Source organism: Micropterus dolomieu, linkage group LG07 (genome assembly GCF_021292245.1).
Source record: "Micropterus dolomieu isolate WLL.071019.BEF.003 ecotype Adirondacks linkage group LG07, ASM2129224v1, whole genome shotgun sequence".
Lineage (NCBI taxonomy): Eukaryota > Metazoa > Chordata > Actinopteri > Centrarchiformes > Centrarchidae > Micropterus > Micropterus dolomieu.
Genome location: NC_060156.1, coordinates 28,757,545 through 28,775,857, shown reverse-complemented (window position 1 = coordinate 28,775,857; position 18,313 = coordinate 28,757,545). Strand labels below are relative to the sequence as shown.

The 18,313-nt window shown below is 39.3% G+C and overlaps 1 protein-coding gene across 1 annotated transcript in view; it reads right to left on the bottom strand.

Moving 5' to 3' along the window:
- LOC123973337 (inactive dipeptidyl peptidase 10-like) overlaps positions 1-18,313 on the bottom strand; it is a 63,858-nt gene that overhangs the window by 35,644 nt on the left and 9,901 nt on the right. The gene's annotated exons all lie outside the window — the stretch shown is intronic.

Here is an 18,313-nt window from a genome sequence, read left to right as displayed (position 1 = left end):
ACATTTAAGATAAATATAAAATAAGTAAAATTGAATAAAATAAAAGGGATAAAATAAAGTCATAAGATCGGGAAAGGCTCTCCTATAAAAGTATGTTTTAAGAAGGGACTTAAAAGAGTTCACTGACTCAGCTGACCTGATTTCCTCGGGCAGGCTGTTCCAGAGCCTCGGGGCCCTGACAGCAAACGCTCTGTCCCCTTTAGTTTTCAGTCGAGACTCTGGAACAGACAACAGACCTCTGCCCGAGGATCTCAAGGTACGTGCTGGTGCGTATGAGACTAAAAGTTCAGAAATATAACAAGGCGAGAGGCCATGAAGAGCTTTAAAAGTGATCAATAGAATTTTAAAGTCAATTCTAAAACATACTGGGAGCCAGTGTAATGAAGCTAAAATAGGAGTAATGTGGTCATATTTCTTTGTTCTGGTTAAAAGCCTGGCAGCTGAGTTCTGGACAGTCTGGAGTCGATCAACAGATTTTTGGGTTAAACAGGTGAAAAGGCTGTTGCAATAATCCAGGCGTGATGAGATGAAGGCGTGTAAAATGGTCTCGGTGTCCTTAAAAGTTAACATAGATCTAAATTTTGCTATATTTCTAAGTTGATAAAAACATGATTGAACAAGCTTTGTGGTGTGCTGCTCGAAATTTAAATTACTGTCAAACCAGACACCAAGGTTCTTTGCCACAGGCTTAATGTGATTTACTAGGGAACCAGCAGATGGCAGTATTTGTTTTGCCATCTGATGGGACCCGGAGGGGAAGCAGACACAAGCAATCCGGTGGATTACATTCCACAAAAATGGCCATGTTACGTTGGCCAAGGTCCAGACGATCCAATCCAGTAAAATATTTAATCCAAAACGCATGATTGTTTCAATAAATACACACGGACTGCTATTGCGTCGCTTTACATTAGCCTAACTACAGCTAGCATGTAAACAAAAAACGCGTCTATACGTTGACTTTTTGAGTGACACCTTAATTGACCCAATAGAAACTTCCATGCCCTATTCACGGCCTACAATAGTCAATGAGTGTCCACGTTGCCAGGAAGGACCAGTCCCCTTTCTTTCAGTATAACAACTGAAGTTCAATCTCAAAATGTTTTGCACCAGTTTGCAACATTTTCGGATTGGACGACGTTTCCTTGCAACGTTGCACAACGGTTCGAGGTATGTTCTCTCCCGTTTGGTGGGGGTGTCTCAGGTGTTTCCCAATCAGCTGCAAAACGTTTGTAAACACAACGGTGTTAAAAGGCAGGAAAATTCAGTGCGCTTGCGTACACTGCAGGGTGTTCAGGGAGCCACTGTTTCCGTTGAAAGAAACGTTTTGCTACGTTTTGTCTGCGCTGAACTCAGCCCAATTGTGCAGAGGAAGACTGGCGCTTCACACACACATAACACGCAACAGTTAAACAAAAGAAAGAATTGTTTTTTTAAGATTATTTTCCAAAGATATATTGTCGAATACAAAAACGCCTCGCACCGGAATTCCGGCACAGCGCCGGAGAACTTTAAGCCCTGAGAATAGGTTGGTTCAAATAAATCTTGAAGAAATTACATTTCAGTTGATCAAGTTCTTTTGTTTTATTGTTTATTTTGTTTTTCATACTTTTTACAATATTACAATATTTGTTGTACCGCAGGTAATACCTTTTGAACAGCAGTACAAAAACACTACTATCACTAATCAAGTCACTAATCAACACATGTCAGAGGAGCTTTTCAGGTTTTATAATATGGGTTTATCACTCTACAGACTAACAAAGGACACAGATACAACATATAAACCAACAAACACAATGCAGTTATGAACCTGTGACAGATCCTGATCGGTCTGTAATTAGTTTTTGTAATTGATGATGTTGCAGCCCACCTGCTTGGTTCACTCTGTTGCTACCTACTGAGAAGCCAGAGCAGCAGCTAGTCCTTGGAGCAGATCTCCTCTCACCACACACCTCTAGATTTTATTTCCTCCTCTTTGTTTTTACACCACAACATCCACGCAGCATCCACTCCATACACACCTGACTTTACAGATAGTCTGCCATTTTTGTCTAAGAGCCAGTAGGTGACAATGAGATCGGGGTTCATTAAATCTGTTTACTCTCAGAGATCAACTCTCCTGCATGCTTTTGCAGTTGATAATTGGGATAATTGTTGCTCTTTTCTTATTTTCACACTACAACTTCATTAACATGCATTTCCTAATGAATGAAAATGGATACTCCGTGACAGCTGCAATAATAACCACCTTAATAATTATGTAAGCGGACGTGTTCAAGTCATGAAGAATGCCCTTTACAATCTGCACAGAAGTCTGCTGACCATAAAAAACAAAGATCTATGGAAACCTTTGACGCAGCAGTACAGTACAGCAGAGAGCTTGCATGATTATAATAAATTCAGAGGACAACTGGAGACAGTGGTTCAGCGGCAGGCCATTACTCTCCATAGATTCAGGCTGTCGCTTTGATGATGAACACATCTGCTCTGTCCATCTCAGGAGGAGAAAGCACCTCTAAAACTCTTCTGTCTCAGTCCCATCAAGCACACAGAGCTCATTATTAAGCCTGCTTAGTTTGCCGACAATGAGAGGTTCCTGCAGCCATCAAATTATAGAATGAAACAGCGGGGGAAGACAGTGTGATTTGCAACAAGCAATTTCACTGGTATTGGACACAGGGACACCAATGTGTCTCCAGTGTGATAAATGAAACGTGGTACTGTTATAACTACTTGCATGAAACATAAAAGTCTCATGCAGTTTCTTCAGCATAACAAAGTCACAGCTGCCAGTCTCTTTTCTGACAGAACCCAAGGGGAACTGTAAAGAAAATATCCTGTGCCCCTTTTTCTCTTTTATTTTTTGTATTGTACACTTGTTTTGACCATTACAGCCGTACCAAGTCAGCATGGAACTGAAGTCCTCCAGAGCAGGCACATGGAAGTGATGGAGCTTTATCAGGTGGAATGGAGGATTAGTTTGTGAAAATCAAGTTCATTATTCAGTGAGTTTATGTAGATAACAGAAAGAAGCAAATTTTTGAGAAAAAAACTTAAGTTGAAATTTTCCTATCTTCATGTTGATTTCGAACTCTGATAATCCTCGTCTGAATGCACTCATCTGAATTAATATGAGGATTAATAAAGAGTGTTATTATTATCTCAGTATTCTGAGAGCGGAGAGCACCGGGTGGGACATAAGGTTTAATGAGATCAGAGAGATAAGAAGGTGTGAGCCCGTTTTTATTTTAGTCATCAGAAACACCTTAATGTCCAATCTGACAAGTATATGGAGCCTATGAAGTGAAGCTAAAATTGTCCAGATGTGCTGGTTTTAGTTCAGATCCTAGCTGCAGAATTTGGAACCATTTGACTTTTAGAAGGAGGCCAGACAACACAATGTTTTAGTAATCTAATCTAGATGAAACAGAGGCATGTATTAGGATCCGTGCATCAGCCAAGAATAGAGAATACCTAATTTTGCTATGTTGCTTAAGAGGAAAAAGGTGATCTTGGTGAATTCTTCAATCAAAGTTCAATATTCAAACAAACTGATGATTAATTAAAAGTCTACAGTAGAAGTCATCGCCACAAACTGTGCAGAATACATAATTTAAAGCTGGTTCAGAACTCTGCTGAAGAAGTACTTCAATTATGAAGGTGGTGCTGGCTGAGTCTACAGTAATGTTGTTGACCTTCAGGTTAGGTTTACTTTGGTTGAGGTTCATTTATGTCTTAGCCAAGACCATGATCGAGCACAAAATGAAAACAAATTAACATTTTTAACTTGTGTCAGGGAAAACAATTCCTTCCCAAAGAATACTGAGTCAGATAGATGTGTTGAATCATTTCTTTATGTAACGCGGCCACGGAGAGAACGCACAGTTACTCTCCCGAACACAGCATTTCCTCTCCTTAAGTACAGAACAAGTACAAAGCAAACAACAGCCAAAAAATGGTAGATGAAGGAAAACAAATGGCGGTAGTATGGAGTATTAGCACACACTCAAAAACTCTTCCTGAGCTAAGAAAGGAAATGCAAATGTATGTGGCATCAGATGTTTCTCTGTCTCTTGATTGGTCTATGTTAAAACTCTCACCTACATGCCAGCAGACGTTTATTGTAAATCAGACAACCCTTTGTTTAGGAATAAAAACCCTGTGACCAGCAACTTATAATGGTTTTCTCACACTTGCCTGATACATTCATTGAACTTGTTTCTTAATTGTGTTTAGGGCTGGACGATATGGCCAAAAATATTATCACGATAAAGATTTTCATATCTTTCGATATCGATACTTATCACGATAAGTATCAAATCGTTATTATTTTTTGAATTATTTTTTTTTGGATGGTTTCTTCAACTTCCACTCAGGACTGTATAGCGCCTTTCTAGTCTTTTTGACCACTCAAAGCGTTTTTACACAATATCTGCATTCACACACATTCATTCACTGAGCCTAAGTGCTCAAACAGAAACTAACACACACATACATTCAGAACAGCCACCAGAGGCAGATTGAACCGCTAACCTTCCGATTAACGGGCAACCCGCTCTACCTCGTGAGCCACAGCAGTCCCGGTTATGGTCAACACTAGATGCTAAACAGTTCACTTCACAAATCTGAGTTAGAACATAATTATGATAAAATCTTTGTCAACAAATATGCACGAGTCAAAGTAAGTTAAGAAAATAAGTAAAAGCTTTTTTCGGTCCCTTTCCCCCCTACAAAATAAACATCTTAATAAAAAATAAGTCCTAATTTCTATCTGTAGCTAATCAGTCACATGGCAGCAACTCAATGCATTTAGGCATGTAGGTATGGTCAAGATAACTTGCTCAAGTTCAAACTGAGCATTAGAATAGGGATTTATAGGGCATGGTTGTTGGTGCCAGACAGGCTGGTCTGAGTGTTTCACAAACTGCTGATCTACTGGAATTTTCACGCACAACCATCTCTAGGGTTTACAGAGAATTGTCCAAAAAATTTTAAATATCTAGTGAGAGGCAGTTCTGTGGACGAAAATGCCTTGTTAATGTCAGAGGTCAGAGGAGAATGGGCAAACAAAGGCAACAGTAACAGATATAGCAGATATGCAGAATACAATCTCTGAACTCACAACACATCAAACCTTGAAGCAGATGGGCTACAGCAGCAGACTGCATGTTACTGACCATGTCCATCCCTTTATGACCACAGTGTACCATCTTCTGATGGCTATTTCTTGATAATGCTCCATGTCACAAAGCTCAAATCATCTCAAACTGGTTTCAATGAGTTCATTGTACTCCAGCGGCCTCCACAGTCAGCAGATCTCAATCCAATAGAGCACCTTTGGGATGTGGTGGAACGGGAGATTCGCATCATGGATGCGCAGCCGACAAATCTGCTGTCATGTCAATATGGACCCAAGTCTCTGAGGAATGTTTCTAACACTTTGTTGAAAGGATGCCATGAAGAATTAAGGCAGTTCTGAAGGCAAATGTGGGTCCAAACCGGCAAGGTGTACCTAATAAAGTGGCAGTGAGCGTATATGCTGTGTTTATGATATCCACAATACTACATAAAATAACATATCATATATGAGAATTTTGATTAATTCAGTTATACTCTAGGTTAATGTTCTGGCCTTCAGTTTGAATTATTCCAACTCTGTGTCATTTCTATCTAATATTTATCATCTATCCACTATTTTGTATGGCTGTAAATACAATGATTCTCATGAGTCTCAGCCATTGTTACCATGGGGAAGAGGCCAGCCTCAGAAATGCAGACAATTCAGAACACTCTGTTACTGCAGTTGGTGGTAGAATAAGGACCACTGTATTTACTGAATCTATGTAACTTTGAACGATCATCAAGAATTTTAAGATTGATGCTGGACTGAAATGCTAACAAACAGAGAGACAAGGAATTTGACATGGAATTTTGCACTGGAATTATGAAAATGTTCCATTCACAGTCAGCTTGAGGCTCCATTTCAAATGTTTCCATTCAGAAAAGAAGGAAGAGGAAGAGGAATTTCAGATGTTTCTCTGTCATCACAATAACTCAGTTTGTGATCTTTTAAAGAGCCTCTGTCCCCTCTGTCCCTTACAGATGGTAGCTAACAAATACCCTCTCTATGCTGCAATGTTAATGAGTTTTCCAGGATTGTGCGCACAGCCTGTTTCTATCTTTAGATCCACACCTTAGAGGCCACAGTCCCTTATCTCTGCTGCATGGTTGGATCACATATCTCAACTGTGATGACTTTAACACACACAATTACTGATAGGTTTAATGTAAAATTTGAGAATGGTGATTATTGTTTTGCACAATATGTTGGAATACAGCAGCAGTGTTGCAGTGATTAATCTAAATATCATAAAACAATAAAATAGCTGAAAGCAATATTGTACAGATTTCCATGACAAACATATGTACCTTTTGTAGCAACACATTTTTAAATAGCCAGTAGCCCTGGAAGGGACAAGACAATCAGCAGACTTTATCTTATTGTAAGGTTTTCTATGAGGTCTAAATGTCATTGAGCTGTATGAAGTACATGAATGTATATACAAAGGAATGAGCTATTAAACAAGCTTTAAATCATTATCAGAGCTTGGCATATATAGATACTTAAATACCAAATGCACCTTGTACATTATTACATTTTTAAAAACACATTTCTTGTTTTCTGATAAAGGTTAATGTTAAGTTTTTAATTGGCATCTGGACTACTCCAAACCAATTAGTGTTCAAGCCTGGAAACTGTAAGCTAGTTTGATGTCAGATGTGTGTTGTATGAAGCTGTTAAATACTTTCTCTGTAAATACAGCTAAACTCTCCAACATGACCTGATGTGGCCACAAAAGATTTATTTACTTAGATTGACACATGCACTAATTGTATTTGTGGAAGATGTTCAAACGACTGCAACAGATGTTTCTCCATTCCAGCGTGCACCAGGCGGGGTATTCACAATCATCATCTGCCCTGTGGGTTCATCAGAGGTACCATGAGGCCAATGGGCAGATCTAAATGTGGGCCTCAGAGAAAACAATTTTTTTAACTAACAAATGAATTCTTTCATTTAGTATCCAAAACAAACTCTAGGACTCTTCATCCTCTGGCACCGCATTGCCATTATAACCAAGCCAAGCAGTTGTAAGGAAAATCTCATCAACCTACAACCCGCTGAGAGCGAAAGAAATGAAGAGAGGAGACTCCAGCTGTGCCCGAAAAGGAGCTCTGGGGAGCTCCACAAGAGGGAGAGAAAATCAGTCCAAGCATGCCAACAGGCCGGCCCGAACGATCCAAGCCGACACTGGAGAATCAACTTGTGTCTTCCCTCCAGGTAATCTTGTCCCCTGGCCATCTGAACCACCAGATGAAACCTTTCTTCTACTGTGATATTTGGGGTTGATGCAACAAATTTCTAAAAGTAAGTTAGCGTTAGGTTGGGGGTAGAATTGTCCTTCAACATAGGCTTAATCATGATACAGACTTGCTCACCAAGCCCCTCCTTTTACGGTCTTACTCACCAATCAGAGCGGGCACAGTGCGTGTAAATTTCACAACAACTAATGAAACTAGCTGTGCTACGGTTTTGTCCAGCGTCAACTCACAGTGAAGTGTTTGGCCTCCCCTTTGCTGTTGATTTGTTGTTGTCCTTTCTTGTACTTCAACTACGGATAACTCTCTGCAGGCTACATGTCCCACATGGAGCATTTCAGAATAAGAGCGTTTTGCCTGTCTGATTTTGCTGACTGAAATTTGTTTGGTTGTCCTTGATTTTGTGCTTCTACCAAGGTTTACATAGTTAAATTGTTTATTTTTTTGTCTGTTTTAACTGTGCTTATTGCTGATATGATCGGGAGTCTGGACAGGGGGTTTTAATTTGAAAATTGACCGGATTCTCTGCCTTTCTGTGTCTGACTTCCTGCCCAGTTCAGCTGCTCTGTGCTGCTTGACACAGTTTCCGTCAGAAATAGACAGTGAATATTGAACTTTTTTTTTTTATCGCAAATCGAATCATATTAGCAATATCTGGCAGAAAAATCACAATTACATTTTTTTCCTAAATCATTAAGCCCTATTGGCTATCAATGTTCCCTTTCTTCCAATAACCAGAAGTGAGTGTTAATCCACTACTTCCTCTTACCAAAATAAAATTAATTCACTAATCATTTTAATGCCTTCTAAGCCATGCGAACCGCTACCTGAGAAAACCAGACATTTCATATACAACAATACTAAGACACACATTGCTTTATAGAACATTTTTTATTCATGCTAGCAGCATGGCTTCAACAGTGGTCCTAAGTGAAAAATCTCAAAAACTAATGAATGGTTAGGTATTCAGGGTCTCCAGACGCCTTGGCTGTACTTTTAAGTCTAATTTAGTAAATGCTGGCATGCTAACACGCTAAACAAAAACAGTGAACATTGTAAACATTACACCCGCATGTTAGCATTGTCATTTTAAGTATATTAGTATAGTAGCATTTGACTAAAAGCATCGAGCTGTGGTCTGGCTGTAGAGTATTAGACTTCTTGATTTTTAACTGCAGAGTAGCTGAGCATATTTTCAGCAATATTTATATATGACTTCACTAAGTGAACATTTATTGCAAGGAAGCTGTCTAGTGCTAAATATAATGCCTTTCTTAATTTCAAGCTGAAGTTTCCCGGAGGATTTTAAGAGACTATGGTGGGTGGGTCTCTGAACCTCTCATCGAGGGTACGTTTTAAGATTAAGTGCATTAATTTGGTGCAAAATTAAGAGGCTATCTATGAAGAACTTTGTACGCCTGTAAACAATGTGTGTTCTAATAAACTATTTAATCATAAACCCTTTGTAGAGCCATAAATGAAACAGCGACAAAACTCAACAAATTTAATGTTTTTCCAGAAACCCTAAATCAAAGAATAGAAAATAGAATAAGCAATTTCCCAATTGGACACATGTAATATATTTTATACTTTCTGTGAATATCATCTTATTTCCATACTTTATAGACACCTTATTTTCAAAAACCGAAAATAATGTTGTATGTGGTTCTCGTATCGCGTAACATGAAGACTTCACAGCCTCTCTTCAGGTAGGACTCTCATACTGCAACACTTGTCTTTGTAAAGAGAGAAACTGACAGGATAAAGTCGCTAACCTGCCTGTCAGCTCTCTCTGGGCCGTTTCAGTGACCATAAAGGCTTGAATACATGTGCACTCCAAATTTAGGCATGGCTAGCTCAATCGCTTTCTCACAAACGAATGACAGAAACAGATTGTTAAGGTTACCGTAGTTACCTTAAAAGAAAAGTGGTTGTCTCGAATCTGATGCCTAAGTGTGGGAGCAGCGGATCAAAACACAACGTTAGAGGTCTGAAATGTTATTATGAGATGTGCAAAAATATTTTTGGTTCATTTTGGGAAACACGTTTTGGGCCTACTGTTTGATTTTAAGGACCATTTTTCAACATTATAAGCCATTAGGCCTTGTGTCCACTAAAGTGTTTTTTCCTGAGGCCAACGTCTTTTCTCAGTTCATTGCAATGTTTGTACAGCATGGTAAAAACGGCAGCAGCGTGACGAGATGCTGAGGACCTTTTCCGCTTGTCACTGTCACTTTTTACCCAGCCATCCAATCACAGTGTAGGGGCGGGACAAACACCACACCAAGCCTCAGCTCTTCAACGAAACGCTGAGGTATTTCCTCGTCTGCAAAATCTCATGAACCCACGGACAGCAAGTCTGTCACCTCGCTCTACATGTTTCAGCCTTCTCTTCATGCAGAGCAGGGCCAGAGAAAGTAGGCCTACATACTTTGTGGTGACATTTTGTCATTCAGTAAAATTAGGTAGACTACTAGCAGCACATCACCTCCACAGAAATTATGTATCATAGCAACCACTGCGTCTCGAAATCCCCCCCACTGCGCCTCCAAAGTGCACCCTAGCGCTCCAAGCCAGGCGTTTTCAGAACAGCAGCTGGTGTTTTCAGCTGGTGAAAACACTATGGTGGACACAGGCCCTTAGAGGTTTAAACTACTTTAAATATAAACTCTAAACCATGGAAAAGAAACTCATCACTTCTTTGAATTAATTGTATAAGGGGTCATCCTGCTTGTTTCTTTTCTCTCAGTCTGATGATTTGGGTTAAAACACATGCAATGGCACAAGACATTGAATTATAGGTAGGTGCATCATTTGCGCAGAGTGACATGACTGTTCTAATCCTTTATTATAACACTACACTAGTTGTAGTAACAGCAAAATTAGTGGGTTGTATTGTACAATAAACATTTTTAATTGAGAAAAAAAGACAAAAAAGAACACTATTCCTCTACTGTATTACAATCTGCACACACAATGGAAAAAGATAGAATATTGAAAATGTAAAGTGATGTGGATCAGCAGTTGAGAACCAGTCCATGTAGATCTGATTGTTCTGATAATTGTGTCTGACCACATCCCCATGACCCACACAAACAATCCTCCATTCCATCGTCACTCTGTAAACACCATGTTAAACAGTGAAGCTAACCTTGAGTGTCCGGGCCACATCACAAAGTTTGTTTTGTGATTTTGCCATTTTAGAGTAAGACCCACTGGGACTGCTGGGGAGTGGTGGAGGCATAGTGACTTTACTCTGGCTGGTATGAACAGTTAAAGTCTTCAGAATCAACAACGATTTCTACAGCATACGAAAAACTCAGTAATCTGGCGGTTGTGGGAATTCAGACAGAAATTGACAGTTCACTAAACCCCTCCTCCGAACCGCAATTGTCCAATCACATCTTAGCAACCATAACTTGGCACAGAAGACCCATCAAGATTTGGATTTCTCTGTCAAAGCAGTGTGCGCAGGGCTGTAGTGAGAGAGATACTTTGTATCTATCCCCTTTCCAAACCAAAAACAAAAGAGTAAAAAGACTCTGCACCACTGCCTTTCTGCTGCTACAGTAGCAGTAGCCTTGGTGTGTCTACTCCAGCGTGCCAATTGGTATTGTGCAGCTAACTAGTTACAGTAGTAACCTAAAGATACAGTATTTACTGTATGCTAGGAGCACATCATTAGCTTACCTAGGTTATTTTGTGAGGTTACAAAAAGCCCCACTGAGGAAATGGTACATTCACCATGTGAGAGCCAAGATGCCACTATTCCAGAGCTAACATTGGCACCTCAGTAAAGGTCAAGGTATCTTTACTATCCCAGAGGTGCAATTTGTTGTCCTGTCCTACTCTTTATTGGGGAAGTTAAATCCCAGCAACACCAGCCAAACTTGACACCTGCGATGGAGTTGTATTTCCTCAAACCCACGGTTTAGTCATCATTCTAAAAAGCTTTTTCTCTTATTAAAGTGAAACATACTGTTTCAAAATATTAACAATAAAGCAAAAAACTTATCCAAGTTTATTTTTCTATAGTAAGCATGTGAATGAGGTTAAATTTAATTAAAATTACTGTGATTTATAATTCTGTACTATAGTATTTGGGCCAACAAGCACGCGAACACGAGAACAATACCGCTTCTTTAGTCCTATGTCTTCTACACGAATCATCAGTTGGTCAGGATGCTGCTTTAGCCTTTTTAGCGGTATATCTTTTACAGGGTTCTCCTTTTAAAACAAGCAATTGTGATTTCAGCAAACTCACTCTTAAGAGTATTTAGCAAGCTAGCTATAGCTGGTAGCGATAGTCCTCATCTCAGCAAGTCATTTTGATGAAGTCATGTTTGGCGGCAAGAAAGGAGAAGCTTGTTTACTTCTGTGTGAAATTAAAGACATTGTTCTAAAAATTTTGAGTGCTAAATATTCCTCCATTTTCACTGTAAACTGCAAACCGCTGTGTTTGTAGCTTGACTGGCAAAGTAAGCTATAATTTAGCAAAGGGTAAATGCCTACATGGCCGGCACATGCTGTCATAATATCTTGATCTGGAACAATTGGGAACTGCAGCAGGTCATGATTATTCTGCCAATGTACAGATGCTGAAAGTGAATCTGGGATGGCTAAATTAAGTGTCTGTTGGCTAGTGGGCACTTGGCCTTGGCTGCTGGGAGCCAAGAGTGGCAGCTAACCCCATCCAAGACACTCGGATGCAGTGACGCAGTTATTTTTATTCTGTTGCCAGCTTGTTTCATAAGCCAGCCGAACCTCACCCATGAGACTTGGCTGGCTTGAGGGGGCAGTTTAAGAGTCTAGTGCTAGCCTGGGAGTGCAGCTGTGTGTCACAGCAGAGAGGGTAAAAGTTTCTTCAAGGATAAGCTGAAAGAAACAACCAATGCCTGAAGTACAGTGCTTCCCATTCATTGATTTATTCAACACTGACCGCCACATATTGATTTTCTTTTTTACTATTTAAAATGCGTAAAATCGTATTTCTTTGTAGAGAGGCACACAGCACATCGATTCGCTCAGCCCCTCCTTGCCCCTCTCTCAGACGGACCAGTCTGTGAATAGCCCCTCCTCTCTAAACCTGACTCTGAGTAAATCCTGTAGAGCCATATGGGTTTTGGGGGACAGATACTGATATTAAATTGAAAAAGAGCCAATTCATAAACTGATATTTTGATTTTGAAAATTATTTGGAAAGCAGACCCGTTTCCTGTGTAATCTACTAACTACTACTTAGAACAGGCTGATATTTGAAGCTGTTCTGTAGGTGGGCTATAATACCTTTTCCTGAATGGATTATGTTAAAAAGATTGGTCTCAACAACTGACCATGTAAACAACTGTAAATAAATAAGTATTTGCTAGAAAGTACAGAGAGAGAACAAGCATGTGTATTACACATCATCTGCCATAATAACTACTCTCAATGTAGCATATTCACATCAAGTTTATCCTTTTACCAGCACTCAGCAAGTTTCTCAACCACTACATGGCTGTCTACAACTTTGAGATTTCACACCATTGCACATTTCAAGAGGAGCTAGATAACTTTGTTTGGCTGGAAACTTAGTTAGATACTTGTTCAGCTCATGTTTATTTACATGTCCCCTCTGGTTTGGACTGTAACTACAGATACGCAGCTTGCAGATATATTTAGAATAAGTTAAATGCTGTAATTACACCGCTCACTGACGTTAGCGCTCCTCCACTGATAAACATCGCATTAACTAGCTTTTTGACTAATTTGCCTTCCGGTGAAACTATACAAAACTCATGACATGATTTATGACATGTTAATCATCATGACTCATGACAATTTAATCATCATTAATTAGCAGTTATAAACGCAGAGCTCATATCAGCCCATAATATCGCCGGGCCAATAAATCAGACCTGTATAAGCTAGAGTTGTTTCCAACAAATCATACACTATAATTCAAAACCTTGATTGTGCGCACGTGTGCGGGTCTGCGGTTGAGGGCCTTACTTGTAGTGAAGCACCTTCTATACGGTATTATTTAATGTAAATTTATTTAAAGAAAGTGTGGGTGTGCACCCCCACCCCACCCCCCAGCCACCACCACAAATAGAATCTAATTCTGTGGGAAACACTAAGTCGGCTAGTTGCGCAGTAGCTGCGGTTAGCAAGTAAGTTCAAGTTTGTGTGTTTTACAGCACATTCAGATATTAAAAGACAATTTTAATCAAGCATCACTGTTTAAAATATGTTTGATTATTTTTACATAAGCCAGATCACAACCATTTAAGAAATATATTGGGGCAAAAATGGAGTGAGGGGGACATGAGAATATAAAAAGGAGGCAAAAAATGACAATATTATCATAATGTTGTGTTGGACTGTATTGAAGAGGTGTTCATCCCCTTTCCATCTGTCAGTGTACTCACTTCTTTTGACTGAGCTCAAGGACAAAAATGTACCCTTTTCTCTCATTGTGAAACACACAATGCTCTCCAAGGACTGAGATATTCTCAGGGATCTGCACATTCATTGCTAACACTTAGATTAAATCAGTAAGTGTTTTGCATTGACAGACAATAAATGGAGAGCAATGTCTCTTTTTTCTGGTGATTCCACTCATTCATTTTGTGCACATGTGAACTCTCTTCAAGCACTCGCCTTCAAAAATAAAATGTACCAGCATAATAGTTCGTGGAAGAGATGTGTGTTTTTTAATTAAGGAAGCTGCTTGTTGATGAAACTAAAGCACGCCACAGAAAACATAGCTTTGAATATATTTTCATAAAATGCAATTAACGACACGTTGTGTTTTTTGCTTCCTCCATTTATATTTGTTTAAAACATTGTATGGTGCCTTAATAGCTGCAGTAGTTGCCACATTTTCTTGTTGTTGGGTGTCTGAAAATGTGTCAAGAGGCCAGTTTGACAAAACATATTTTTTGTTATTTTAAATATGTTTTTTGTTACGTTGCAAGTACAAGACATGTAGTGCCAAATTTTCAGTGTATTATAGTTAAAGATTAGTTTATACTCCTTTCATACAGCAGACGCTGGTCTACTTAACACTTGTTCGATCCACATTGGCCTCATTCATATAACATAGCACCTACTCTGTATTACCGTATTCAGATTATATCCATCACTTGGTGAAAACCCATGGTCACCGAAGCCAGGCACTGTTCCGGAGGAGGGCTATAACGGAGGGCCAACTTTGACCTGCATCACATTTCTGGGGTATTAGGAATCTGATATGTGACAAACTTTAAGATAGGGTTTATAGGGTTTTGGACTAGAGGTCCAAAAAAACAGCCGAACCTTATAGGCTTAAATTACATTAAAGAAATTGAGTCCCACTCTGAAGGGGAGCCGAGCATGGTCCCGAATAATTAGACCCGGTCCAAAACAGACCCTAACAGAAGTCAAAGTCCCATTTGTTTGTGACTCACATTTGAAGCACTACTATGGCTTGGATGGAACATGTCTGTGTACATAAAAACCTTGGGGGAGAACTACAACTCCCACGGTGCATGATTACGCTGTTGACAAAAGTAAACCTAAAATCTGCAGCTTAAATTAATTTGCTATTGGATTCTGGGTAAATTTTGGATGAATTGAAGCATTTTTCTACAGCTCTGTATAAGCTCTATATGTAAGCATCAGACAGGCTTTTTCTCCATAGCAAAGACAACAGAGGCTAATGGGTATTGTAGTATTTAGAGCCATCTGTCATTCCAAACTGACAAAACATGATTTCTCAGAAATAAAGTTGAAATGATTAAAATGGATGATTAAAATGGCCATAACTTCACGACATTATCTAGGAGAGTCATTTGTTTCTATGTTGAAGGGTAAACAAATGTGGACACAGAGCAAAGAGCAGCAATATTAAAATCATATCCTGAACTAACGACTGAACGAATGTTAAGTCACAGAAACTAATTCCAAAAATCAGTAGTTTATTTGGTTCAGAGACTAATTCCAAGAAATGAGTGAACACATAAGTGGAGGTGGGTGCATGGGGGAGACTCCGTGGGCCATGAAGTTTAACTCAGTTGATTTTTGACATGTTTTTAATATGTCATTTTTGTGCTTCTACTGCATTCTTCACAGTTCTCTGTGGCCCACTTTCGTTCCTCGTCTTGACTGGTGCATCTAGCAACTAGGGAGCATTTCAGAATAAGAGCGTTTTGCCTGCTGGATTTTGCAGACATGGTTAGATTTGGTGATTAGTGCTTGCTTTTTGTGCTTCTACTATGATTAAGTAGGCTACGTAGTTAAAATGTTTCTTTTTTGACTGATTTAACTGTTTATTGTTGATGTACAATCGGAAGTCTGTACAGGGATTTTCTGCCGTTCCTGTGTCTGACTTCCTGCCCAGTTCATCAGCTCTGCGCTGCTTGACGCTGGGACCCATCAGAGCCGCACTGCAGCGCTTCTGGTGTGAGCACAAACTGTTTTCACAAATTGTTTTGTGACTTGTAGATGTTGTAGTAGGCTACAATGCTTGTTTTACACTTTGATAGGAATTGTGTAGTAACATAGTAATGTGCATCATATGTAATGTCTGTATGCATGTTCATGTTTTGGGTACTGATTTATATTCTCGTTCTGTAATGTTTCAGTTTTACAAAACAAAACAAAAGAAAACAAACCAATACAAACAAAAAACCAAAAGAGGAAACAACTTCAGTAAAATCAAAGTCCTTTTAGGCAAGTCGTGCCACTCGGCAGCCATCCTGGCAACGCTTCCGGGCAGCTATTTCGGACTAACAAGACAAGGCTCCTATCTAAATGAATGGGGCGAGAGCTCCTGCACTTTTGCTGGTTACCGGGACATAAAAACTACATGAATAGAATCAGCTTTAAAATCTGATAAAAATTGCTGAAAGAGTTTAACAACATTGCCCCAAAATAAGGTTTAAAAAGCGTTTTTCCTGACAAATTATACAAATATTACGCATGCATCACCACTTCCGCGAATGCGCAGTAGAAGTAATGTGGACCATTACGTCAGTGGAACCACACGATTGGCTGTTAAAAGCAGACGATTGGCTTTCTAGCGGGAGGGGCGGGATAACCACCATCTTTACCGTTACGGGCTTTCCGCATAGAGTTGTACTGAGGATGTGATTGAGTGGCATGTCTCCTCTAAACTGTCTCCGGTAAAATACAAGAAAATTCAAGCCTTGTGTGTTTTTTGGAGAGCTTTTGAAGGTTAACTGGTTGTCTAGCATTGCACAAGAGATCACATTGCAAGGGAATCACAAGTATGCTTTGATCTGCTTGGGTATCACACATATTGAAACACAGACCCAAGACCCTTGGTAGTAAAATGACCTGATTAGACTGAGGATAACTTTGATAGGTCCTACTCGTGTTACAGATTGGCTCTCTGTTCCTCAGAACCAAGGGGACCTGGGAGGAACTCTAATTTGTACAAATGCTGCAGCTATTTTTCTTATTCTTCATGTACCTAAATTTGAATCGGACTTCTTTGTTAAATTATTTTGAAAACATGGACATGTGCAGTTCTCAATATCTCAAATGCAAAATGACCAAGAAACTAAATGTGTTTCTCTCTCACCCCTAGTTATCAAAACAAGCTTGCTTGTTCGAGACATTCAAGCAATCACAATGTTGCAGAAAGCCAACAACAACACGGTTACTTAAGTGTATACACCTATCATTTGCAGTGGTTACAAAGGAAATTCATTCTAAATACAAGTGCAGAAGTGAATGTAAAGTGACAATCAGAGATTATCAGGGAAAGTAAGAGAAAAAAACATTGTCTAATAAAAGCAGACAAATGTGGTCTTAAGACAACAAGCTTGCTTTTTCACTGTCCACTTCCTGGTCCACTTAATGTCTGTTTATTTCTGACTGAACGTGTGCAGTGCAGTAAATGTTACCTACATCTGGACAAAAATTTTTTGTTTCATTATATTTCCTCGCAGAACATTCACAAACAAGATACCACAACAACTCAGATAAAACATAAAAGCTTTGCTGAGACTTGGGTTTAGCTTGACAAGCATGTCTAAAAACAAAGAAATGATGCTATTCTGGGTCATGCTTGGATACAGTTTACAGTAGCCTTATTACTGCCTGTCTACTCACTAAAATGTCCACTTTGCTAGACATGCATTTTGAAATACCGAACCTGATGTTACATTCACTGCATTCTTTTTAACAAATACTACTAAGAACTGTGAATATCAGCAATCAAAAGAGGTGTGGTTGTGGAGTCAATCAACTAACAGTTATTCAGAAAATATAGGCCACTGATGAAAAAAAGCAATTAAAGTGAACAGAATTAGTTAGGCCGATTTTTCACAAGACCTGTCTGTATCATCACTGATCCATATTCAAATGCTGGTGTTTTTTTGGGGCAGGGGGTACTTAGTGATAGTTTAAGTTTTTCTTTAAATTCCATGAAAAGACAACAATAAACAATGAATTGATCCCACAAACAGATATTGTGTGTCTCCAAAGCCTGATATATATTATTCACTCTGTCCTTTAGAGCACCATTGTTGTCCTAGAACGAATCAATTTAACACATCAATAAGCCACACAGCTGAACTGATTTTCTTTCTTTCCCTCGCTCACCATTGCATATGTGAAACTGGAAGCATAAAAAGAGTAGTGGGCAGCATAGTGACACGCGTAACATGTGCGTGTCTCAGAGTTGTTGTGGATTATTACATTTGCGCAAATGGAAGTGCATCTGATGAGTGACACACATCAACAACTTCCTGTTTAAACTGCCCTTTAGGCTAATACCTGGCCCATGTTAGAACTTGTAAAAACAAGTGCACTGAGTGATGACTCGGCACAAACAGCTACTTGTGAACCTCCATCACTGCGCTGGGCTTACACAATACAGATACTATCAAGAGAAAATATACCCCTTGAATATTCCATTGAATAGGCCAAGTCCTAACAT